Source organism: Panthera pardus, unplaced genomic scaffold, assembly GCF_024362965.1.
Source record: "Panthera pardus isolate Hobbes unplaced genomic scaffold, ASM2436296v1 HiC_scaffold_15, whole genome shotgun sequence".
Lineage (NCBI taxonomy): Eukaryota > Metazoa > Chordata > Mammalia > Carnivora > Felidae > Panthera > Panthera pardus.
In genome coordinates this window covers 26,246,854-26,273,910 of record NW_026526710.1, presented here as the reverse complement: position 1 = coordinate 26,273,910, position 27,057 = coordinate 26,246,854, and the positions used below count along the sequence as shown (strand labels likewise).

Here is a 27,057-nt window from a genome sequence, read left to right as displayed (position 1 = left end):
CGCGCGTGCCTACTACTGTGCGTGCGCGCTCATGTGCATCTGTGCGTGCGTGAATGCGTCGGTCACCTTACCCGGCAGGAGCCTGGGATGCCATGTTGGCTTTGATGCTGTCTTGCTGTGCAGGGTTGCCCAAGGGTGGCTTTGTCCTAGTTTCCTCGTAGGTAGTTCAGGCCTTTATAAAGCTTAGCTGTGGGAGCTTCAGAACTTTTGCAGCCTGAAGAGCTCAAGCCAAAACAGCAGGGAAGATAGGAAAACCTACCTGTTTAGCCATAGGCAGATGGACTGTTTTTGCTTTGATTGAAAGATTTTCCTTGGTTGAAGGGTGAGGCGGGGCAGGGAAGCCTGTGAAGGTCCGTTGGCCACTCCACTGCCCTGTGAGTGCAGCCCTCGAAGTTGTTCCTGTCCTTCGCTGGCTGGGAGGAAGTGTGAGTGTGGGAGCCCCCCTGCACTGCCTTACTCCAGTGTTCGCACCCCGTGAGGGTCTTTGGGGGGCAGGTCTTTGAGAAGGCTAGCCACTTCAGCTATACCCCAGGAAAGGTCCCCTTGTACGGTCCTCTGTGCTCCAAAAGATGACTTTTGGGTGTGGCTATCGCCGTGCTTTATTTCTTCCTGGCAAGCAAAGTGGGACTGTTTCTTTGTTGCATCTGCTTTAAAGAGGTCCTTCGTTTCTATTTTGGGAACAGAATCTCTGTTAGAAGTAAGCTAGACAGCCGACAGAAGGCGGCTGGCTTTGGGATCCCTCTCGATAGTCCTGGTCCTGGCTGGCTTCGTTGTTGGCTGGGAGTTGCCCAAAGCCGCCCTCTTCAAGTGCATTCCTGGATTTTGAAAGGCAGGGATGAAATGGTCGGTGATGCTTTGTTAAGATGCAATTTGTCAAACTCTTAGTTCTGGCCCTGAGGCTGGAGCCTGTATTCATTAGCTTTGCATTTCACCCTGGGCTCTGCCGGGAGGCTGCTGGCGGTGCTCCCTGACTGCCTGACCCTTCCCCAGGGCAGAGTCAGCTAGTGAGAGATCCTTGTGCTTGGTACTTGGGCTGCAAAAACATACCTCTGGCCCAGTACTTCTTGGCATCAGTTTACTCTGAACTCAGTCCCCCAGAGAAAGACACCAACTGTATGGCAGTTATGGGTTGAATAAATGCACACGTGCCTTTTATGCCCTCAAGACATGCCTGATAAAAATTTTTATGCATCTGTGGTAGAAGTGTAGTTCCATCCTTAAGGAACGTCTCAACATTTCTGAAAACTGATGTAGAGCAAGTACAGTTTTGGGAAGGAGACCTCTGTTTTCTGTTTTTCTTGATCTGTTTCCGTAGCACCAAATAAGTATATTAACTACTACTTTGTGTTTTTTCCTCTCCCAACTTATAATTTACACAGAATGGCTCTCTCGTCTCCAGGCATCATTGTGTTTTAAGTGACTCAAGTTCCTAGCTGGAGCCAGACCTGTTTTAGAGAAAGAAAGCATGCAACTAGATTTCTCTCTTAACCTTTGTCTGCAACAAATGTCTTCCTTTATTTTAAAGCGAGTGAGAATGCTGTGAAGGTTAAGAAGAAATGCGCCTCTCTTCCCTTATGATTTTTCAGTCTACTGCCACTTATGTATCTCCTTGGGGCAAGGGAGGTGACCTCCTTGCTTCATATTACTTTCCAGGAATATCTGCAACTCTGCCTCTTGCGCTGCCTCTCACTAGCTCATGGTTTTCAAACTGTGGCCACTCAACCTACAGTACTAGGTAAACTTCTGGAAATGTGTCAGGAACATGGCACTCAGAAGAAGATGGTTTGAGGCTAGTGAGATCATCATCCCCACAGGACCATACTTTATCACTTAGGAATATCACTTAATATTCCTCAAATATTTAGAGCAGCATGGTATGGTACATGTGTGAAGAACTCTTCCAGCATCTTCTCTGAGGGTCTATGTTCATTAATTCTTTTTAGGGTCTTTCTCTTGGGTGAACCATTCTTCTGAATGCTTAATTTCCTTTGTGGGGGCATAATATTAACGCCCAGTCTTCTTATTTTGAAGCACTGGAGTTTGTGTTGAGCTGTATTTGTGAGATTATGGAAAAGGCATGCACTTATTAGAGCTGAGGGTGGAGGGAACAGGGTGGGGACTATAAACTGGGTCTGTTTCTTTCTTTGCACGGGGAGGGGTCAGCTCAGTGACCCCTTCAGTTCCCTGTAGTGGGTCATTGATTATTTTCACACAGAAGAGTTGGGCCCAAGAGAGTTAAAATTATGCTGAGAAGAAGAGGTGAATTTATTGAAATTCTCTGCCTCCTATGTCATGGAACTGGTGTTTTTCATTTTTCTTGGCTTGAGTGAGAGAAATCTGCTGCCTGAGAGGCTCAGCACCAGGGAGTAAACCCTGGAGATAATGTTAAGGTTTACTGAGTGATTTATGGGGGAGTTGGAATATATAATACAATCATGCATATAGATTTCAGGAGAGTAGTGAATGAAGTTTTTATTTTGTGGTCTTTTAAGTAATTTAACTGATTTGAATGTTTTAAAAATCACTCTTTTATTAAACTAGTCCTTTCAAAATCTAAAATAAAGCTTTAGTCACAGTCTTCTTTATAATAAAAAAACAGTAATTTATCTCTTAAGGAGAGCAGAAACAATAGATTTACATATGCAACTTTTATTTTAAACAGGGCTTAAGGGGTACATGGGTGGCTCAATCAGTTAAGTGTCCGACTCTTGGTTTCAGCTTAGGTCATGATCTCAAAGTTCGGTGAGTTCGAGCCCTGCATCAGCCCTGCTCCTGCACTGACAGTGCAGAGCCTGCTTGAGATTCTCTGTCTCCCTGTCTCTGTCCCTCTCCTGCTCACACACTTGCTCTCAAAACAAACAAACAAACACAAACCAAAAAATACCCACTAAAAAAATAAATTGGGCTTAAGTAAAATCTTGCTTAAAAGAATTAAAAAGCATCAGTTTAAAAAAAATTGTGGGGTGCCTGGGTGGCTTAGTTGGTTAAGTGTCCAACTTTGGCTCAGGTTATGATATTGGGGTTCACAGGTTCGAGCCCCGTGTTGGGTTCTGTGCTGACAACGCAGAGCCTGGAGCCTGCTTCAGATTCCGTGTCGCCCTCTCTCTCTGCTCCTCTCCAGCTCACACTCTGTCTATCTCTCAAAACTAATAAAAAAAAACATTAAAAAATTAAAAATAAAAAAATGTTAAAGCCCTTTTGTCAGGAAGTTGGATTAGCATTTTGTTTCATAATTAGAGTTGGGTTTTTTGACTTACACAGGTTTTTCCATTTTGGTTGGGAGTGAATGATTGATATGAATGGAAAACTAAGAGTGAGTCACAAATTCTTACTTTGGAAAATTTCTTAGGGATTTGTTGTTGTGGTTGTTGTTTTTAACCTTTAGCTAAATGCCAGAAAAATGGCAGCGGTATTTGGCAAAAGTAGTGACTACTGAGAAACATTTGTAAGCATTGACTCAGGTTCACAGGTACAGTGAATTAACCTGTACTGGAGTAATTGTGGATTCATCATTTGGGGATAGAGCATGAGGCTGTGTCTTCCACCTATTTTGTAATTAATTTAGGGGCACCTAGGTGGCTCAGTCGGTTGAGCGTCCGACTTTGGCTCAGGTCATGATCTTGAGGTTTGTGAGTTCAAGCCCTGTGTCGGGCTCTGTGCTGACAGCTCAGAGCCTGGAGTCTGTTTCAGATTCTGTGTTTCCCTCTCTCTCTGCCCCTCCCCAACTTGCGCTCTCTCTCTCTCTCTCTCTCTCTCTCTCTTTCTCTTCCTCTCAAAAATAAATAAAAACATAAAAAAATTAATTTAGAGGCTCTGAGCTCTGCTTTGAAGGATTGTATAAATTCTATTGCTTTGGCTTTATTGCAGTAAACCCAGAGATCGACAAATCATAACTCTTTTAATTTGGTTTATTTAAAAAAAATGTTAAGGCCCTCCCAGGTGTCACATACTCTAAGGGGATGCCAGGATGATGATGATGTGGTTCTTGTCCACCAGGAGCTCATTGTCAAGAAGGAGAAATAAATTTTCACTTATGGCTGGATGAGGCAGGTAGGAAGCGTTGTTCAGTTGTACCAGTTACGGATGCATGCAATATATATGTATTTAAGTATATCCCTATACTTAATTATGAAGTTAAATTCATTTTCTATTGCTGCATAACAAATTGCCATAAAAATGTCTTAAACCAGCACCCATAAATTATCTCATAGTTTCCATGGGTCAGGAGTTTGGGCATGGCTTAAATGGTTCTTTGCTCAGGATCTCAGAAGTCTGCAGTCAAGGTGTGGGCCTCGAGGTATGAGTGGGAAGAATCCACTTCTAAGATCATTTAAATTGTTGACAGAATTCATTTCCTTGTAGCTATCGGACTGATGCTCCTTTTTCTTTGCTGGATATCTCTCTCTCAGCTCCTGGAGGTCTCTGCAGTTCCTTGCCATGTGGCCTTTTCACAGGCCCTGTCACGATATAGCAGCTTCTTCAGAGCTAGAAAGGGAGTCTGTCACTCTTTAGTCTGCTGAGATGGAGTCTTATATAGCATTGCCTGATCAAGGGAATGACATGTCATTACTTTTGCCATATTTTGTTGGTTAGAAGCAAGTCACAGGTTTGCCTGCACTCAAGAGTAATTTTGCCCACCAAGGTACATTTCTGGTTATTTGACCAACTTCTTTTCCCAATTAATCTGAACATTTGAATCCTAGGAAGACTGATGATAGCAGTCCCAGTTGGGGAATAAAAACTACTGTTTGGAAAACCAGAAGTGGATTGTTTCTTCTCTTAGCAGATAGAAAACAGGAGGAGAAAGTAATGTCTGTGGGTTCACAGTATTGATAGTAAGGGGTTACATAAAAACAGCGACCTGTTTGGCTCATGTGTTCAGGGTGGACCTCCATAGGAATCTCTCAGGATCCTCTGGCTAGACGTAGTTATTTTTTGTCCGGATGTCTTAGCATTGGCTGATCACCCAGGAGTGACATATGGCAGGAACACACTTTGAGGGACAAGTCTCCTGGAGGGTACACTATAGCACACAAACTAGACAGATGGTAGCTTATTCAACCTTGGACAGGAGTGTAATCCTACACATTGGCAGGCTGGGTGCTGAGAGGTGCTTGTGGTATCTGAGGCAGAGCTGACTGAGTTTACCTGAAACTGCTTTGTAAGGCACAAGGCAGTCACCTTATATGACCTGGAGTGTGTGATGCACACAGAGCATACTCATCGAGTTGGGGTGAGGATGATCGTGATAGATTGTGTGAACTGGAACTGGACAAAGTCTAGAGCTCCAGACTGGAGGATGTTCTACCTGCAAGGTGAAGGGCAGGTGGAAAGACAAGTCTTTCAGACAGAACCATGGATGTTCACCCTAGGGTCTTCACTAAGCAGGGGTCAGTGTTGCTTCCGCAAAATTAAACATATTGCATGGGAGGAAAAAGGTGCCACTGGTCCTGCCTCTCTTTACAGTTAAGGATTGTGTGGATCCATGTGCTTACAAGATGATTTGGACTGTTAAGAAAGAAAGTGGGCTTTACAGAGCCATACTTAGTACGTCTATGATTAGAACCCCCCCCCCCCCTCCAAATCCAATAAGGACATTGTTCATAATTTGTTCTTGGTCCTTCATTGAAGAAAAGGTCTGTGTGTTTGGAGAATGAATCATATCTCTTTTGTTTGGAAGATAAGAACAGGGGCCCCTTGTGGATGCTAGAGAACTGATAGGGGGATTTTGTCCCTAGCTCAGTCATGTCCCTTATCTGAGATTTTTTTGCTGTAATTCTCTCTTCATTATTTGATGCTTATCTTTGTGTTCTTCTTTTATTCATTTTAGTAATTGTGGCTCAACTGTTTTTTGGAACTTGGGGAAAGGGGTAGTCTGTTAAGAGAAACCATGAAATGGCTCACTGAAATTCTTTATTTTTCCTTTTAGCAGTTCAAGCTCTATATTTGTAACATCACACTGCTATCTCCTGATTGGACCATTTTCAAGAACTCACATCTTTTTCATACAGCTTAAAAGGTGAGTAGAACTTAAGACTCTTCTCTTTGATGTTTGTGAAGCAAAGCTTGTCACAGTGCTAACCTCTTAAGAAAGTCGTGTAATTTCTAGGCACAAAAACTATTTACTAATTTAGTTTTTTCTGGTACGAGGAAAGTTGCATGATATCAGATTGAATGTGGCTTTTCTTTTTTGTTTATAATTCACTTTGGGCTGTGAATGTATATAAAATATGTATTTCTAGATTTACTGAAAAAATAGTCTTACTGTTCAACTTGTATTTGTTGCTGAGCCTGAACATTTAAAGCCCAGATACTTAAAAACATTTAAGGTCAGTGGGAAATGGGATTCTTTCTTTCTCATTCTAAATTCTTTGTTTTGTTTGATTTCCTACTTCATAAAATGAGGATAACAGTGGGATTGCCATGAGAAATAAATGAGCCATCATACTTAATACAGCATCTGGCATATAGCATACACTAAATAAATACTAGTTCCTTTCTCTTTCTTAGCTATTGTGACATCAGGTGCGTAGGTTTTTCTTTCCCTGTATTGATAGCCTGTATGGTTTATACTGTGAAGTGGGGGGGGGGGGGGGGGGGGGGGGGGGGTGACCTAATTTGCTGCATTTGGTCTTACATTTGTGTGCCTGTGTGTTTCTGTTGGAGAGTGGATGAGCATTGGGTTATCTGGAAGCTTAGGTGATCCCTATGTATTTTCGTCATCTCTGGACATCCTCAGATCCAAAGATCAATTCAAAGGCTGCCCTTGTTGGGGGACAGTCAGTGAAGGTGCTGGGAGGGTGCCAGGAGCATCCTACCCTGCCTCAGCTTGCCTGCCCTGAGCTTTTTACTTTAGGTGTACCTCTTTAGCTCTTGGTGCCTCTGTTTTGTCAACTCTTAATTGATTTTAGTGATTCTTGTTCTGCCTAATTGCTAGGCTGTAGGGAACATTAAATGAAAAAATACATGAGGGTCTTCAGGAAAGTAAGAAACTCTGTAAAATATAAGGTGCAACTTTTTCCTAAAATGTAATATGCCAGGTATGACTCATTGTTTATTCCAAGTTTCTTACTAGAATGTAAGCTTTAAAAGGGCAAGAATCTCCCTCCTTCCCTTCTACTGCCTAAAGCAGTGCCTGGTACAAAGGAGCTCAGTAGAACTTTTGTCAAATGAAATGAATTGATAAAGACACTCCCCTCCCCCACTGGAGCATATCCAAGCTTTTTTATTTGTGGTTGCATTTGGAAATAGATGAGGCAATCTATTAATGTGCTCCCTCACTGAGGCACACAGACCCTTGAATTTAAATGGACTTTTCATAGTGTGGACCCTTCCTAAAACTAAGTGCTATGAAGCCCGCGGTATGTAACAACCCACACTCTCTGAGTCCATGTTGGGTGCATTTCCTTTCTGTTGTTGAGTGGGTGCAATTTGTATGTGTTTCTTTCCTGAGTGGATTTTACTATTAAGTATCTGAAATATACTTTACTTTCAGATATTTTATTCAGATCCTTTATTTTCAGATATTCTACTATCAGGTATTTCAAGCCCATTTGATGTGCTATTCCAGGGTAGGTGGTAAGCTTTCATGGGGAGTATTCCAGCTATGTGCCTTAAAGATATATTCGGTGACTGACGAAATATTTCTTATTCATGTGATTCTTTATTGCCTCATAGGGCAGCATTTTGAGAATCCCTTACCTTCCCTTACTTGGTGAGTGTTGATGAATTGTGCTATTTTTCTTCCATAATTTGGCATACCCACCACTACCTTAAGGTGGGAGGCAGCAACTCATCTCTACCAGGGCCGAAGAGAGTGCAGGCATAACTTAGTTTCTTTTCCATCATCTCAGATACAGTTCTCTTTAACTTTACTTACCGAAAACTAAAACCATCTTCACTTAGAATTTTACTGGGTAACCAGAGCTACCACTGGACTATGCTCCTAAGGACAGTGCAGCTTTATTTATAAAATTTTGACAAATGTAGACATATACTTGCAAATTACATAAAAACCCGATTTCCCCCCATATATGGAGTTACCTCATTCTGTCAGCTATTTTAAGCAACTTTCAAAATTGGTAATGGAAAACTTTTTCTTGACTACATTCCTCTATATGGATTTTAAATGAAATACAAAGCTTTGTTGCTCCTTATGAACATTAGAATAGTTGAAGAACAGACCCCTGTCTGCAGAACTGCATGTTGCTTTGTGTATCTCGGGTCACTTTCAAGCACATACTTGGATTCTGAGGTGTTGCAAGAACTTTCACACCTCTAAAATAGGTTCTTACAGCTGACTGTCCTGGAATTTATATTTGCTTTGTTACTTGTAAAATTCTGTCTCTCAAAGCTCACAGCTGGACCGTGAGACATTCCTAAGTGCTGATAAGATGGACAGGTGGCATTACCACTGTGCTTCAATTACTTGGCTGGATTTTTGCATTAACTGCAGAATGTGCTTGTCTTACTGAACAGTGGATTTTTTGGACTTGGTTCTAAAATGGAGTTGGGTCCCCATGTTTAGGTTGTTATTAAATGTATTTCAGAATTTTAACCTCTCCGATAAATTTGAAGACAGATGCCTCTTCGGTGTGTCACATTTGTAAAGTGTAGTTGGAAACACGGCCTTTGGCTCAAATTCTGTCCTTGCCACTTTCATTCACGTTTTTACTCTGACAAGTCCTAAGCCTCTCTGAGTCTGAGCTTTTCTCATCTTTAAATGGAATAATATTTATCTTGTGGGATTTTTGTGAAGATGCCTCATTCGGCATTCATGCATAGTGGGAGTTCAATAAAATGCCAGTTATTTGCCATCCAAATACTAGCTCTTACTCAAGCACCATGTGCTGGCAGGATCAGAGGAGGAGAAGGAGCAGAGGCGCAGACCTCTCTGTCCTCTCTCAGGGTGAAGGAGGTTTGCTGAGGAATTTCCTGAGGCATCTTCTTGCTGGAGCCAGGTGTGGTGGATTGCTGGTGCTGGTGACTTGACTGAGCACAGTGCCTCTGGGATATAGGTGAAGAAATCCCTAATTCAAGCTTTTTGCACCATTTCCTGTCTTTGTCATGAAAGAAGAAATCTCAGACTTAGATCTGGTTGGCTCTCAGCACAGATGAAAAAGGTTCAGATGGGGAAAATCCCACCTCTCTTTTGGTTTCCTTTAAGGTCCTTAAAGGACCTGAAGTAGCTGGTGAGGAATTGGGAGCCTTGTGAAAGTCTTCCTGCATAAGACCTGTGGTCCCAGTGGGGAGATACTCCAGCATTAAAACATCACCTCAGATACCAGCCTGGCATTCCTGACTTCTTGGCTTTGTGTTAAATTTAAACTTTTAAAGTTTAAAAACCAAAGAGGATCAATAGTGCTGGGAGAAGCAACACCTTTGAGTGTAGGTCCCTGCTTTCTACACTGGTAAATAAAGCAATGCCTATTTTCTCCAGATGTTTCCTTGGCATGTACAGTAAAATAGATTAAACTGTGAAAATGTGATCAAACAAAAACATTTGGAGCTGTGGTATAAATGACCATATTGTGCTGGAGGTTCCCTAACTTGAAGGAAAATTTAAACTCTGCTTTACAATTAGGTTAGGATCATTCAAAGGCTGTACTGAAACTTCCTGTCTGTGTGAGAAGCCAGACAGTGGTGGACCGGTGCCTCTCTGGCCTTCTAGTTTGTCATTAGAGAAGTGACACCAAAGTTCCCAGTGGGAGGGGTCCTGGGAGGGATCCCAGGTTGACTAGTTCCGGGTTGCCCCTGGGCTTCCGAAAGAGTTTTTGGGTTCTCGAGGCCTCATTCAGGCCCTCCTGCTTCCCACTTCCTTTCCCTTCTCTCTCCTCTGTGTCAGGGACCTCAGGTCTGAAGTCCATCTCACTGCTTTCCCCTCATTCTTTAGATTTAAGTTTAAGAGTGGCAAAAGAAAAATCGAAACTCAGCAAGAGCATCAGGGATGCTTTGTGCCATGTTTGAATTAGGAAAAACCAGCAATGTGAAGAGGAAGTCCAACAAGCAGGACCACCACTTTTAGAGACAGGGAAGAGAAACTTGTTATCTCGGTCATTTTTGTCTGTGGTCTGGGAACTTGGGAAATTTTCTTTTCCTAATTTGTTGGATTCTGTCCTCCTATTATTGGACTATATTATTTTCTTAAAGTAGACTCATTCAGGGCTGGATCAGAAAAATACCTTTTCATTTTGCTTTAAAATCAAAAAGAGTGTGCTAACAGCTTCGTCAGCCCATGCCTAGCACAGTTGTGTCAAACTGCTAAAAAGCTAGCAAATTTTCCACCTAAAATTTTTGTGGGGGAGGTAAGAGTAGGGGGCGTGGGGAAGAGTATAAAAATAAACCTTTCAGAGATTCTGGGTTGCTTGGTGGCATGTGTATTTTTCCATGGTGAGGGAGGTTAGAAATAGCATTGCTTTTTATGGGAGTCTCAGCAGCAGCTCAGAAGTTTGGCTTTGTGGGCTCAGTCTCTCTGTGTGGGTGAGGCAGCTTCTGCAGCCTGTGGGGTGGGGGGCCATGCCTGGCAGCATGCTCTGGCACTGTCACTGTCACTGTGTGTCTTCCTGCCTCCCCAACCCCCGCTTGGTGTCACCCGGATGAACAGCACTCAAGTGTAAAATGTGCTTACCAAGGTCAGGTTCTTGTGATGACTTGCCTGTGGCAACTGATGCCAATTGTAACAGACTGAGTCTCAGCGGTCCCCACAAAGTCACATTGGTACCTGTGTGAGGGCAGTCACAGGGAGCAGGTATCATAATCTGGGAGGGAGTCATCCTTCAGGGCTGCTGTGTGTCAGACTGGCTGAACCTCTTGAGCTTATGTGATCTCCCTTAGAGTCTTGATATCAGTGGGGTGGATGGGCCACCCTATCAAAAGGAGTCCTTATGGATTTTTGAAATTTGTTAGTTACATAATTCTCACAAATGGAGGTAGGTTGCCAAATGTTTCTCAAACTCAACATAGAATGGAAATGGAAGGAAGCAGCCACTGGGACAGAGGTTTTTAACCTCCAGGGGACCCAGGACATATGTGAATTCCTTGAAATTGTGCCTGTTCCTGCAGAGAAAGCCAAGGCTTTGATGGGATTCTCAGTAAGATTTTGACCTCCAAAAAGGTTAAGAGCATTCGCAGTAGAGCATGAGACGTGAAGTTCATTTAACTCGGAAAAATCATTTTGGAAATGTAACGAGTGTGGGCAGAGAGAGATGTCGACAGGCAGAGGGAGGAGAGGGATCCAGTTATAAATTGTGTAACCTAACAAAAAAGGGGACTATTGGAGGTTTCCACTGGGGTTTTGTTTTGTAGGCTTTCTTCTTGAACTTCATGTAATATTTGTTTTTGTGTTGGAGATGGTTCCTGCTGAAGGCTGCTCGGTTAACTTTGCCAGCTCAAGAAGAGAGGTGTCTGCTGCTTTTAGGATGTCTGGGGTCTGTGTGGATTCAGCCTGACATCTGGGATCTATTGGGATCTTCCTGGGATCTACTTTTCATGGTTCTCCACATTTTCCTACACCTGGAGATTACAGTAGGGAAGTTGGGGGACATACTTGTCTGGAGATGGTGGAGGAAACATCAGGCAAGAAGAGTGCTTCATCTTGGCTTCTACAACTTGCTGTGGGTGTTGGGGATGCTCAGCAGTGCTCTGCTTCAGAACCTTCAGTCTAACTGGGACCATCGTATTTGGGGGACAAGACTGCTGAATAAGGGTACAGATAATTTACAAATACAAAGCATGACAGCGGCTAAATGATCATGTAGGAGAGAGTGCCTAGGACAGGTCAGCAGTGGTACTTACACCCCCTGGGCTGCATGTTCCACTGAGGAACAGAAGTTGTTCTATTGAGTTCACAGAGCTACAGGATCAGGGGGACCATGGTATTGTTGGGCTTGTGAGTTACAACGGTCACTTCTCTGTCTTCCACAGCAACGCTTTGGAAATGGGGCATTTGGGCAGGGAGTACTCATCCTAAGCACTCTCTGACCTGAGTCTGCATTAATTTTTTAAAAGTTTCTAAGTTGCTACCTGTTATGTAGGTTCTGTTCTGTTCTAAAATTTTTCCTGTGCTGTTACATTCCAAGAATATAATGCTTTGGCTTTTTTACTTCTAGACTTGGGTTGAGCTGCATTTACCCAGTACAGTGACTGGGCAGGGAGTTCTACTTCCTCTGGTGTTTAGTCTGGCAACTGCCGCGTGTCCCATTACCACACTCATCGCCGTGTACCCCCAGTGATCTCATAAAAATAAGAAGATGCCATCATTTGAGAAAGAGTTGTTTCTTGGGTCCAAGTAGGTTTGTGAAGTGTTTTTTATTGCTTTGCAAGACATAATGGTACTTTTGAGTTATTATTAAAAGAAATTATTACTATTTAGGTTAGTTACCTGATTTTTGATCTTTAATTAGTTCCTAAATCTTCTATTCCTCCACATTGTAGCATGTGTCAGCATTTTCTTCCCCTCTTAAGGCTGTTAATATTACATTGTATGGATATACTACATTTTGTTTATCCATTCGTTCATTGTTGGACACTTGGCTTGCTTCTAACTTTTGACTATTGTGAATAATGCTGCTATGAACATGGGTGTCCATATATCTCTTTGAATCCCTGCTTTCAGTTTTTTTGGGTATCCTCATTTAAAAAAAATTAAAACTCCCAAAACTTATTTTTTAAAGCACACTCCCAAGTAGATTCTGTTAGGAATTCAAAAGAAAGGTATATTGAAGTGTGGAGGGAATCTACTTGAAACTACAAGATTTATAAATATAAACTAATTAAGGGGAAATAAAAGAGTAAAGTTGAGAACTGTATTATAGAGGTAATAAATATTATCAGCGGCCAATAAGCCTCTAACACATGTTTCTGAGTGAGGCATTATTCTTTTTTTTAATGTTTATTTATTTTTGAGAGAGAGAGACAGAGTGTGAGCAGGGGAGGGGCAGAGAGAGACAGAGACACGGAATCTGAAGCAGGCTCCAGGCTCTGAGCTGTCAGCACAGAGCCCAACTTGGGGCTAGAATTCACAAACCGTGAGATCATGACCTGAGCTGAAGTCAGATGCTCAACCGACTGAGCCACCCAGGTGCTCTGAGGCATTATTCTTTAGACAGGACTCCAAATAGAGCCAGATGCCAACTTCCAGGAACAACCCACTTAGCCTACAAGTGGCTTTTGTTTTGTCAGGGCTGCTAATAAGGGGCATCGTCAGGAAATGTGAAGAAATACAGAAATGGGAAAATTTCTGGTCAGATTCTTGTATTTCCTGAATATTGGAAAAATAATAAATTGTGACCTTTTCAGGATAATAATACATGATTTTGTAATAAGAATTCCTCATAAGTTTTTACTAGAGCGACTTCTAACAATCATGTAGTAGGAAGGTTTTCATGTTAAGTTTACAGTATCAGTTCATTGCAGTGCCTTCTGTGTGGTACGGCAGCTTGTAAGGCTAGACTCACCCTTAGGAGCCTGCCTACTTACTATGCTTCCATTCTCTGTAGTGTGTGAAATGCCTCCATCAAATTGAGAAATAAAACTAATATGTGAGAAGATAGAGAATCTCGTCTTAATCTGGGCAGACTTTGGCTTTCAAAAGTACATGAAGATGTTTGTAATCACCAAGAAAAGAAGTTGTTGGAAGAAGAGCCATGGGAAAATAAGGATCACAAACAGCTGTTTGGATATACTTTATCTTTAACACACATTTATAGAGCTGGTCACTCTGAAAAGAACAAGGGCACAAAGATGAATGGGAAGCAGTTCCTGCCTTACAGTGGGATGCATGATATGATGGAGGAGACCCACAATATGTCCTTAGGTCTAGTCCCTGGTGACGTGTGCTCAGCACGGTGTCCAAGGGGACCCCGGGCAGAGATATATGTGTAGATCTGTCTAGGAAGCTTTGTTGGTTCACTCAAGAGGTGGTGACATTTAAAGTGGGTCTTAAACTTTAAAACTGTAGTTTTCCAGGTGGACAAAAGTAAGGAGAGAGCATTCTGAACACTGGGAAAGTCTCATACAAATGTGTGGGTGTGGGAAAACTAACAGTGTGTTAGAATAGAAATGGGTGGGGTGCTTGAGAAGGAAGACAAGAGATAGAGATAAGGTTGGAAAAGAAAGCTGGGACCAGACCATAAAGTATTTGAATGCTCTGCATAGATTATCCTGTAGTGTGGGGAACACCATTTTGCATTTTTCAGGGAAAATGACATTAGATATGTGTTTAGGGAAGGCGAGTCTGGTGGCCATGGGTAGGAGTACATGGAGGGGAGAGACAGAAGCTAAGCAGACCAACCAGAAAGAATAACATAGCATGGAGGCTCTTCCAGGGAAGCGGTGAGAAGGCCTGAACTGGGTAGTAGTGACAGAGAAGAGGGCCTGAAACCGAGAGGCTTTGGGTGTGCCCACTAAGCAAATGTGGATTCCAAAATAACTTTTAGGCGTCATCCTTGGGAAAATGAGAAGATGGTATGAGTAGAGACAGGCAACTTAGGAGGTGGAGCTCACCCAGGATGAGATTTCTTGACTGGCATGCCTGTAGGATATCATGGGGAGATGGCTAGAGGTTAAACAGCTTGCGGTCTGAGGCTAGGAGAGATCATGATGACAAGATGGAGATTTGGGGGTCATCAGCATGATCATCACAAAAGTGTAAAACAAATAAGAGAGCGGGACTTCTGAAAAGGCCATGTAGGCCACAAATATATAACTTGTCTTATACATGATGATCATCCATTCTGTTAAGTTTTTGTCTGTCTCTTGAGTTGTCAGAAAACAGTTGTTAAACTTTAACATTTAGTACTGTGTATCCTTTTACCTCATTAGTACAGCCATAGAGATTTTCCTCTTGGTCTACCCATTATCCAAAGCATTTCTTGTCTATGCCTGGATGCCCTGAGGCCTGTTGCAACTCACACTCACTCTTGTTTATATCATCTGAAAAAAAGTAACCCTAAAGCATGCATTATTATAGTTAACCTTCAATTTGGGTGATTTTGTTCAGTGAACTCCTGGTTTCAAAATCCCCTAACCTAATATCTTATCTTCTTCCTATAACTACCTAGAAGTACTTTTAAGAATTTTACCCCTTTTGTCAGTTATACCTCAATAAAACTGGAAAAAAAGAATTTCACCCCATCTCTAAATGCGATTGGAAAATTTCCTTGTTGATATTCTGCCATTAGAATTGGGAACACTCAAGAGCTTTGTAATCAGTCTTCTTTCACAAATGCATTTTAATGAATATTAGGTAACCAAAAGTAAGGATAAAATGGATTTTGTGTTCTGTATCTCCTGGGTTGGATCTGAAATAGGGATGTGAGAAATGAGCTCTTGCTTTACTTTGGAAGATGGGTGAGGGGGTGGTGACATCTTTTGGATAAATAATCTATTCTTGGCCTGTACATACTCATTTACATTCTTGTCTCACGCCCTGGCTGTGATGATTTGACTCTGTTGAGTGGGCTTATACATTTTCTCCACCATCTGTTCTCACATTATGGAGGGGGTGCCCAAATTCTTATTACTATTACTATTCTGATTTCATGTGGAACTTAGTATGGGTGAGTGGAGAGAGAAACACTTATTATGAGGAATGGACTTAGTCTAAATTAAAATCAGATAATTAAATATTTCAGAGAAAATGGTAGTAACTAATATAAAATTCCGAAAATTATTAATATAAGATCAATTAAAGAATCACTGATGACATTGGTTCAATACAGAGAAAAATGTTAAAAACTTTATATCAAAGGAGGCAAAGAGATTAAAGCAAAATGTACCTGTAAAGCTAGTTTTAGTATAATTATCTAAGTTTCTAGAGTTTTTAGAAAATCTAATAGAGACCTAGAAACTATCAGATAAATGACCAGAAACTATTATCATTATATCCAAAATGATTACTGTATTCCATGAAGAAGGTGGGATGGGAATAATTTATCAATTTATATTCCTCTCACATTTGGAAGAAAAGAGTTACTTATGTAACAATTTTAATGTGTTCTGTGGGTTTGTTTTTAATTGATAAAACATAGTGGTTTTATTATTCCTTAACTAAATGTAAGTAGACTATAACCCAGAATTATACAACTTTGGCTATTTCATACTAAAATATTGTTAACATAATGCAATTTTAACAAAATAATATTTTATTTAACATAATTTTATTTAATAATTAACAATTAATAAACAGTTAATATTTAATTTAATATTAATTTTATTTTAATTAATTAAATCAATCAGTTTATTAAAATTAATTAATTTAATGTTAATAAATAATTAATGCTTATTTAACATAACAATTTAAACAAAAGGATCCATAAAGTAATTTGCACAATATTGTGACTACAAATGAAAAATGCTTTTGAAACCACTGCTATAAAGTGAATCAAGGGCCATAATAAACAGTTCTTACCAACTTCGGCAATAGACCATACCTCCTGTATTTTGGTGACACTAACAAAGCACTTAAGACTTGCCGATACAATAGCCTACTCAGAATCATTTAAAACACTACCCAGAGGGGCGCCTGGGTGGCTCTGTCGGTTGGGTGTCTGATGCTTGATATCAGCTTGGGTTGGGTCTTATGGTTTGTGGGATCGAGCTCTTTGTGGGCTCTGCACTGATAGTGCAAAGCCTGTTGGGGATTCTCTCTCTCTCCCTCTCTCTCTGCTCCTCCCCAGAATGCACACATGCTTTCTGTCTCTCAGTCTCAAAATAAATAAACTTAAAAAACAAAACAAAACACTACCTAGAAAAAAATAAGTATGGAGCTTTGACAAAAGAACTAAAACACTGTGGAAGCAGCATTATGCGGGCCTTTGGGCATTTTGGCAGTTGAGGGCTGTTATAAGCACCAGTTGACCTCATAAGGAACTTAGGCTGTGTTCTGCTTTGCAGAAATTGAGAATGCCCCACTGGTATTTTCCACATAACTGTAAGGATCCCAACACTACACCTGTTGTTTTGAATATGCTCTGAGCTTGTATTGTATTATTCTGTTGAGTTCTAATGGATTACTTCTTAGGGACTTAAATCACATTATGTTTTTTTTCTCAGTTGTACCTATCACATAGATGAATAAACTGAGGGAATGAGAAATTACAGGAGGCATATAATAGGATTTCTGATGACTGTTACAATGTCAGAAGGAATTAATAGAGTATTGTAGATTGCAGTACATTGACTGGTTTAAGGATTTATAAATGTGTAAATGTGAGACTTAATACTATTAGATGACTAATTGTCTAATCACTTCAAACCTTCTTGAGAAGTGTCATCTGTCTTTAATGTAAAATTGAATAAAAAACATTGACTCCATCTTTTGGGAACTTTTTAAAAAAATTTATTTATTTTATCTTATTTTTTTAAAGTTTATTTTTGAGAGAGGGAGGGAAAGAGAGATAGTGCATGCATGTGGTAGTGGTGGGGGTGTGCAGAGAGAGAGAGAGAGAGAGAGAGAGAGAGAGAGAGACAGACAGACAGAGAATCCCACTGTCAGCACAGAGCCTGATACAGGGCTCAAACTCAGGAACACTGAGATCATGACCTGAGCCAAGATCATGACCTGAGCCGAAATCAAGAGTTGGATGCTTAACTGACTCAGCCACCCAGGTGCCCTTATTTTATTTCTTCAAGTAGACTCCATGCCCACTGTGGGGCTTGAACTCATGACTCTGAGATCAAGAGTTGGACGCTCTACCGACTGAGCTAGCCAGGCACCTTGGGAACTTTAATTTTTAGTGGAGAAAGCATAAATAGGGACTGTGATTAAGAATTGCTAGTTGTCCATTGTAGTACTTTGCAAAGTAAAGATAGATTGGTAAAATCATCTGGGGTCCATCTGTCTCTGTTCTAGAGGGCTCTGCTCACCTGCAGACCCAGCTGTGTCCAGTCCTGAGCTGTGGGGACTGCCATGGAGAGAGAGTTATGAAGAGAAGAGCTGTACTGCAGACCAACAGATGTAAACTCTTATTTGTTGAAGTTTGGTACTTGAACTTGCAGTTTTGGGGGTGAAGAATCAATCATGCTAAAATATAGGCTTCCTCCTACCTAAGGAAGAACCATATTCCATCTTAGTCTTTCATATGAACATTGGGGGATCATATGAGAGGTGCAACAACTTCTGGGGAAATTACTGGAACATTCTGTATTTTTAGTTTGGGACAAGAAGACTGATTCTCAGCCCTGGGTATATAACTTTCCCATATCCAGTGTGTGGTTTTTATGCATTGGTAGATGTGGTGGGTTCAGAAACTGGGTGGGGTGATAATCCTGTAGAAGACTTCAGTACTCCTGAGTGTGCTGAACAGTTGATGCCTCCTGTTTGTTGACGGGAGCATCCATTCCTTCCTCTTTATCATTAGACTGGATGACTTTGTTTCTCCATGATTCTCAGGGATCTCAGTTCCATAATTCTTGAAGAGAAATTGGAGCTGGGGATTCCTTTCTGTTCATGGTTCTTCACAGAAAGGTGTTAGTACTTTGGGTGTCTTAAATGTTTATCTTGTAGTCAGTATGATGGTTAATTCTGTGTGTCAACTTGATTGGGTCAGGGGTGCCTAGATTAAACATTTCTGGGTGTGTCTGTGAGGGTGTTGCCAGATGAGGTTAGCATCTGAGTTGGTGGACACAGTAGATTGCCCTCCCCATTGTGGGTAGACACCATCCAATCTGTTGAAGGCCTGCATAGAACAGAAGGTGAAGGAAGGATGAATTTTCCCCTTTTGCTTCCTGCCTGCCTTCTTCAGCTGCAACATTGGTCTTCCCTACCCTTTGACTGGGATTTACACTGTTGGCTTTCTGGTTCTTGGGCTTTTAGACTCAGGCTGGAATTATGTTACTGGCTTACGTGTATATGCAATTTGCAGACAGCAGATCCTGGGACTTCTCAGCCTCTCTAATTGTGCGACCTGTTCTTCATAATCAGTTTCCTTTCTTTTTCTCTCTCTCTCTCTTATGTGCGCATGCACGTGTATTATCCTATTGCTTTTGTTTCTCTGGAGAACCTGTGACTAATACAGTCAGTTTAAGAGTTTGTAGAGCTGCCTCTTCACTGATCTGATTTTGTTTATGTCCTAAGCATTCTCCTACTATTTCAACATATACCTTTTTGCATATCTAACTTACTTAGATGAAACAATCCTGAAGTCATGAGAACACTATACAAGTTTTGCTTGGCCAGCTATTAAAGATTCCATTTTTTCAGTTTTCTCTTTTTCTTTATTCATTCCTCAGACATATATTCTTAAAAAAAAAGATTTGAGTTTGTTTTTGGCATCTTTTTGGGCCTTATTCCTGTACTAATATGTGCATAATTTCCTTCTTGATAAGAAGCAGATCAGGGTATCCTGAAAGTTTTGTCATCCATCATCAGTTGTGTGACCTACTCCTTATTGGTGGGTAGCAGTGAAACACTTAGTGAAATATGAAACTAATTAGAGATCAAGCTCTGGGTATATTCTAAGAAGTTAGAGTATACCAGAAAAATGAAAAAGTCTTATTTCTAATTTTAAACCATAGCTGATTTATACCAAACCTTTGCCTCTAGGGTAGGCCTATAAAAATATAAGAGGATACAGTCTATATAAGGACTGTCATTGCCAGCACCAGGGCACATATCTGGAGACCTTGCTCTGTACCACAGCTTTCTGAGAGAAAGTTAGCCCATGCAGAGGCCAGATCTGGATCTGTTATGACACACGCAGATTTTAATTTCTGGAGGCTAACTAAACTCTAAGTATTTTCTTAGTTTATAGGCAGTAAAAACCTAAATAAAACTAAAATGGACTGTCAAGATTGGGTGGAGTTTGGGCCTCTGAATCACAGCAAAATAGCCCCTGAAGAGAGTCTGAGTAGTGGCATATATATCCACTGCTCCTCCTCTTGTCCTGTCAGTCTGTGTTCACTAACATCTTTACATCTTTCTGGCTGAGGCCCAGTCTGTAGTGCTCCAGAAAACAAAATGATAAATGATAATAATGAACATCAAAGCCTTCTTTGCCACATAGAGGGGCATCTGAAAGCAAAATAAGTTGTTAGTTTTTGCATTCATTTTATATATTCACTCATTTAGTAAATAATTACTGAATACTTGTTGATTGAAACCATAAAATATTTGTCCTGTTAAAAACCTTTTCCCAGTTGAATTGTGTAGTTGGAGAAATTAAGGCTCGGACAGCTATAATGATTTGCATGTGGTTACAGAGCATGTAAATGGAGCAGCAAGGTCCTGGCTCAGGTCTCCAGGTCCCTCATGCAACTTTTACCTCCTCACAGGCTCAGCCCTTCTTACTCTCACAGCAAACTCTGCAGACTGGCCTGGTCTGAATTGCAACTGATTTATTGGCAACTAAGATCTTAAGATTCTTTGGAACAGTAGGGTCACATTCAATATAAGTGTGATTTATCTTTAAGAATTCCTGAATTTTAACAAAGCAGTGTTTCTGAGGGAAAAAAATGTGCCATCTCACAACCAATGTAGTTTTCTCCTGCATTCTTAAGCTTACAATTCTTTCTTCTTTTTTTTTCCTAAATAGCCAGTGAACCAGACTATCTGCTTGCTTGCTTTTTTTTTTTTTTTTTTTTTAGTTTTTATTTATTTATTTTGAGAGAGAGAGAGAGGGGAAGGGGCAGAGAGAGAAGGAGAGAGAGAGAGAGAGAGAGAGAGAGAGAGAGAGAGAGAATATCCTATGAAGGCTCCACACTGACATGGGCCTTGAACTCATGAATGGTAAGATCATGACCCAAGCCAAAATCACTAAGATGCTTAACTGACTGAGCCACCCAGGTACCCCTACAATTCTTTTTTTGAAAATTGTGCTTTTTATACTTAAGATTAGAACTGAGTCGCAAGCAGTGGCAATAGCATAGGAGTTTTGTGTTTACCAGAGGAGTATTGCCCCCAAATATGTTGGGCTAGCTGATTATTAGGTTACTTTTGACCAATCAGGTGAAATTTTGGAAAATGTCCCAGTGAAACAAGATTCTCCCTTCTAGGCTACCAATAAGAAGTGTTAGATGTTGGGTACTTTTAGTATAGTGAGTCTTCATGCCTTTGTTGTGTGTCATCCAGGGGCTCAGCAGTGACAAGGAAGCGCTATGGGATTCAGAAGTTTCATGTCCTCAAGGAGCTATTTGCTGTTTGGATGGTTGAGTGGATGGAGGTAATGATAAAGCATTTCTGAAGGCCTAATGTTTTTCTGGATTCATTGTCTTAGGTGCTTCAAAAGCATATGGCAAACAGTAACAACAGTGTTGAGTGCCTCTTCATGTGAACATAGATTATCTGTAGGTTGGCTTACTGATATCATTCTTAGATGTGTTCAGTGCATATTTGTGATTCTGTGAGCCATGCTCTACTGTGTTGTTTCTCCAGCTAATTCATATGACTGTGTGACTTGAGATGACTAAAGGTCAGGGAAACCTGAATTATAAAATCTCTTTAGCATCTAGAAATATCTCAATATTCTTCACTCTTTACCTTCGCAATATCACATGAAATAAAATATTCTAGTACATTTTGAGAAAGGAGAGAGGCTCTTGGAGTAGGTTTTCTCATATCCAGTTCTCCAAATTTTATAATGGAAATGTTAAAACTTTTAAAAATCATGCCTCGAGGTGAAGAAAATGAAGCAGAAGAGAGCCACATGATTGGTTGAATATCCTGGAGCATGGAGGGTAGAGAGTTCTTGGTTTCTGCTTTCTCCACCTGATTTAGCATCACATTATTTTCTGGTTATTATATGGAGGATTTATTTTACAGTAAATGAGGCAGCAATAAGCTGCCTTATACTTTGTGAGAGATCAACAGTCCTGATATAAGTTTTTTTTATTTGCTATCCTTTTTTTGTTCCTTGATAATTCTGGAGAACAAAGGCCACTGGAGAGAGATCTGGGATCTTTCCAATCCAGGAGATACTTGGAAATGGGATGATGACCAAGGCAGTGGTTACTCCAGGAGATCAATTCTGGGTGTTGGTAAGGATGCTCCTGAAGCAGGGGAGCTTTGTTTCTGGGGCGTGGCTACCCTGTCAAATGAATACTGTGAGACTGTATTGTTGACCTTTTAACTTTTAAGGTAGACATATGAAATAAATAAACCTGAAGTCAATAGTTTAGGTCTTGACAGGGTTACACATAGTTTGATGACCTTTGAAGCATTGAGCATGGGTTGGCATTCCTTATAATTCAATTTTATATCCTTTCTGTGGCCTCTGTGGAATTAAATCACTTTTCTTTTTTTGGAAAACTGATCTTTCTGTGGACATATTAATTTAGTGGAGGAGACCTTATTTTTAGGTTGCTGCTGCGAAGCTTTTGCCATATAGACTAACTGTAGCTAATCTCATGTGTTGGTGTGTGTAGAGAAAGTCAGCAGTAGCTGGACTATGGTTATTTTTTGGCTTCTGTTTCCCCTCTACCATCTCTGAACAGATACTGAAATTATTTAATTAAATTTAGATGCATGAAGAGAACACCTACTTGTGTAGAAGTTATGCAAAGGTATGCAAATCATGCACAAATGAGTTGGCTTGGCTGGACTGGAATATTCATTGCCATCACAGAAGAGGAAATACAGGAAGACAGTTGTCTTATTGTTCACTTTTGGATTGAATCATAACTTCAAGATGCTTTTTTTAAAAAAAGTTTGACTGCCTCATTAAATAGAAGTCTTGGATGAATGTCACCTTCCTTCTTCGTTTTTTTCACAGTGCATGTGAATTTTTAGGTGTCAGTATTAACTCATTAGTCATTGTCACCTCTTCTGATCACCCTCTGAAGGTACTTTTAAAGTTTACCTTTAAACTTTTTTTTTTTAATATTGCATTGTACCTTGCTTTAAGTTACAGAAAATCGTATGTTAATGGCACTGTCTGAAGCTAGTCCTATCCTCCTTAGGGATCTTTCAGGAGTCAGGCTCACAGACTTGTGGGGGCTGGAGGAGTTCTTTAGTACAAGTTTAGTGGTAGCTATCTCTAAATTTATGGTAAATTATTGGTGAGGTTGGAATGACAGATTTGTCCTAGTGGTTCTCCTATTAACCTCTAGCTATTTAAGTTTAATTCTATAAAGTAAGCTGAGAAATGTACATGTTAAATGCTAGTTACTGCCCATGATGAAAGGGCTGATGATGGTCAAGGTGACTGTCACTTTGAGGCTGTAGGCTGGGAGCATATCAGAAGGACCTGACTAGAAATGGCTTAAATAAGAGATAATTATGATAAATGGCCTTTTCTTAAAAAGGCGTAATCATTCAATCTGAATATATAGCAAGAGATTTTTGTCATCAAAAGGATGAGGTCTGTGGTAGTTCAAAGCTGTTGAACTACAAAGCTGTTGAACAAAAGAACAAGTTATATCTTTTTCTTCAGAATTGAAAGGGACCAAAGCTATCAGAGATATTCAAAAACCTCAACTACAAGCTAGGAAATACAAGTCAGAGAGGTTAAATGACATGCCCAAGGTCAGACCCTGAGTAAATGGTGGATTGAGCCTTTACGTGAAAGCCTATGCCCCTTTCAGACCTCATTCTACACTGCAGGGTGTGGATGGAGGGCATTGTAAGCTGAGTTGAAAATGATAATTTTAATGGTTGCTAGGAAAATTCTGGTTGCACACTTTTTACATAGAAATTGATGTTAGTGAAGCTTGCCTACTTGTTTGAATACCAGCCTGTTGTGTAGACTAGTAAAAAATGTTTATCTTTTTCATTTGGTCTTATATGGAATAGCTGAGAGATTGTTAGAAGAGGTGAGAAATTGTGAGTATTCTCAATGGATATAAAAGTGAATTCTCTCAGAATTGTTCACCAGAATTTGTTCATTGGTTATTAGAAAATGCTCAGCAATGAAGAACATTTTGGGGAATGGCTAGTCAGATTTTAGGGACATATGTAAAAAAATTTGTAGTAGTCAAGTACAATGGAAATTAAGCATTTGATTTGTAGATAAACCCTTCTTGCCCTGGAAGAAGTAAATAAGTTGTGGAGTCTTTGTTTGCAACTGAGGAATTAAACCAACAGCTTTTCTAAGAAAAGTTCCTTAAACAAAGATATCAACAGTAGTGAGGGCCCTTGTTGACATCTGGACTTTGTAGAAACTCGAGATATTTACTCTACTCTTTTGCTTGGAATTTCCTGTCATACAATGGCTTGTTCTTGCCATACCAAGATGAATAACCTTGTGTAATGTGCCCAACATTTGGAAAGCTATGATGGACCTGTCATAGGGAAAACCTTGGAAGTTGATTCTTCTGTAGAGTACCTATTACAGAATCATTACCCTATCAAGCCATGCATGTGGAGATCACACAGTGCCTGAACCTGAAGGGAAAACCAGTGGCTCCTACATTTGGAAGCCCAGTGTGGGTACAGGGCTCCCTCAGCATCTCCCCACATGTCAGCCTATGGTTGTGCTGCCACCCAGGACTATTTGGAACATTAAACATAACTTTACATATCCAAATGTCTTGTATACAAGCTTAAACCTGTGGAAGAAGTAGAATGAGTTTTAAAGGGTCATCTGGCACCTTGAAATGTTTAGCATTATTATACTCAGGAGTTACAATGGTCGTGGTCTGGTGACTTCCAAGTGGGAAGAGAACCTTTATGATGTTATTTCAGCTAATACATGCTCTTGAATACCTGGAGCAAATGGCATAGCCACTGTTAGTTAAATATGCATATCCTATCAGATGTTAAGACCTTCCCAATAAAGTATCATGTGTATTTTCATGTGTGTGCTTTTAATGATTATATGATTTTTTTATTGTTTGTGTGTGAAAGTTAACACTGTGCATGAACAAAGGCAGAAATCATAAAGTCAGTTTTAGAACTCCAAGTAACTGTAGAGCTCACTGATTCCATTTTTTGTATTATACAAAGAGGAAAACCTGAAGCCTAGACAGGTGAAGTGGCTTGTGTGGGACCGTGTAGTCAGCCTGCTGTAGACACAGGAGCAAAGCCAGTGCGGCTGCCTACCAGTCTAGAGCTCCTTGTGTTCTGTTAGGCTGTCCCTGCTGCTGTCCCTTCAGTTCAGTCCCACAAGGTGATCTGTGGCATTATGCCAAGGAAAGGAGGCGTGACCTCCTGTATTCCTGTATCGTAGCAGGAATAGAATGTAGTAGATTACATCTACTTAGCAAGAGGCCATTTCAAATGGAAACTTTTGGAATTCTTAAATATAAGCTAGCATAAAGTAGGGAAAGGGAACTCTGGAAAGTCTTGTTGCAGCAGTTTCAGGATCTAGCCCAGAAATGATCAAGACCAATCACATAGCCCCCCTCTGACCATGCAAGGACAGGGGTCCTTGCCTTTCATGTGCCCTTCAGTGAATAGCACTTGATAACTGACAGGCCCCATTTTGTTTTCTTAAGAAATTGTAGTAGAACTAATGGAAAGTACTTGTTCACTGATATACATGCATTTTTGATTTATAACTAGCATTTTATTACTTAATTTAAAACATTTTTAAATAAGGGGCACCTGGATGGCTCAGTTGGTTAAGCGTCTGACTTTGGCTCAGGTCATGATCTCGCTGTTCGTGAGTTTGAGCCCTGCATCAGGCTCTGTGCTGACAGCTCGGAGCCTGAAGCCTGCTTCAGATTCTGTGTACCCCTCTCTGCCCCTGCCCTGTTTGTTCTCTCTCTCTCAAAAATAAATAAAAAACATTAAAAAAAAATTAAAAATTTTTAAACAATAAAAGCAAGAAAATTTAGAAACAAAGAAAAAGGCAAAAGTCACCCATGGTTTCATGATTTTCGTACAACTATTTTTCTTCCTGTGTATTTGTCTTTTAATATTTAAAAAAATATTTCTATTATTTTTTTTTTGAATTTAGAGAGAGAAAGCATGGGGGAGAGGGGCAGAGAAAGAGAGAGCATTTCAAGCAGGCTCCACGCTCAGCACAGGGCCTGACGTGGGGTTCAATCCCATGATCCTGAGATCATGACCTGAGTCGAAATCAAAAGTCGGACACTCAACCAGCTGAGCCACCCAGGCACCCATGTCTTTTAATATTTACAAAATTTAAAACATTTAAAAAATATGTGCTTTCTACAAGGTGATAGTCATGTGGCTGTGTGAAAAGTTCATGATCTTTGGAGGCAGACAGACCTGGGTTTGATTTCTGGGCCTACCAATTACTAGTTATGTGACCTTGGGCAAGTTCGTCACTTCTGTGCATTTCAGAAACTTAAGTTCAGTTTCTTAAGAGTTCTTAGTTCAGCTCATTTCTGTAAAATGAGCTAATGCCTTAAACTCACATAGCTTTCTTTTTTTTTTTTTTTTCTTTTTAACGTTTATTTATTTTTGAGACAGAGAGAGACAGAGTGTGAACAGGGGAGGGGCAGAGAGAGGGGGAGACACAGAATCTGAAACAGGCTCCAGGCTCTGAGCTGCCAGCACAGAGCCTGACGCGGGGCTCGAACTCACAGACCGTGAGATCATGACCTGAGCCGAAGTCGGAGGCTTAACCAACTGAGCCACCCAGGCGCCCCGCACATAGCTTTCTTATAGGGTTGAGGGAGATACTGTACATGAAGTACCTGGCCTTTTGTGGTACACCATTCACTGCTTAATGTTCTCTCCCTGGCATTTGTTTTCATTTTGCTGCATGGTCTGAAAGGAAATTATTGCATTCTTTGATAAGAGAAGTCCCCAGATCCCCATGACTGGCTATGGGAGAATGTTCATAGGAGAGGGCGTTGAGACTGAGTGACTTTGGGGCCCTGAGGATCTCTGCATCTTGGAGGGTACTTTGCTTTGCTGACCTGAGGGTGGAGGGGAAGGGAGAGGAATGGCACTGTGCTCTTTGGTGTTTTCTGGCCCAGTAGAGGTCACACAGCCCTTTTCCTAGTATCCTATAGAGGGCTAAGACAATTCAACCCTCTTTACTGGAGCCTGGTAACATAGGGACCAGACTGAAGGCAAGTACCACTTCTAGTTATTAAAACATCATTTTTTGAATGCCAGAGCCATGATATTGGTGTACAGATTTCAAGTCTAACTTAGAGTCTCTACCAGGCCTGTCTGTTATATCTAAGACAATGGGTAGGGCTTTCTTT

The 27,057-nt window shown here is 40.7% G+C and overlaps 1 protein-coding gene across 14 annotated transcripts in view; it reads left to right on the top strand.

Annotated features, from left to right (window-relative positions):
• The window catches only part of LDLRAD4 (low density lipoprotein receptor class A domain containing 4), a 447,577-nt gene that overhangs the window by 50,612 nt on the left and 369,908 nt on the right, over window positions 1–27,057 (top strand). For 10 of the 14 annotated variants that reach the window (XM_053902349.1, XM_053902353.1, XM_053902355.1 and 7 more), the window contains exon 2: window positions 5,930–6,019. The gene's annotated coding sequence lies outside the window, so the exon portion shown is untranslated. Of the gene's footprint in view, window positions 1–5,929; window positions 6,020–21,868; window positions 21,973–27,057 lie in introns of those variants that run through there. The other 4 variants (XM_053902347.1, XM_053902346.1, XM_053902351.1 and 1 more) reach the window with 2 other exon arrangements.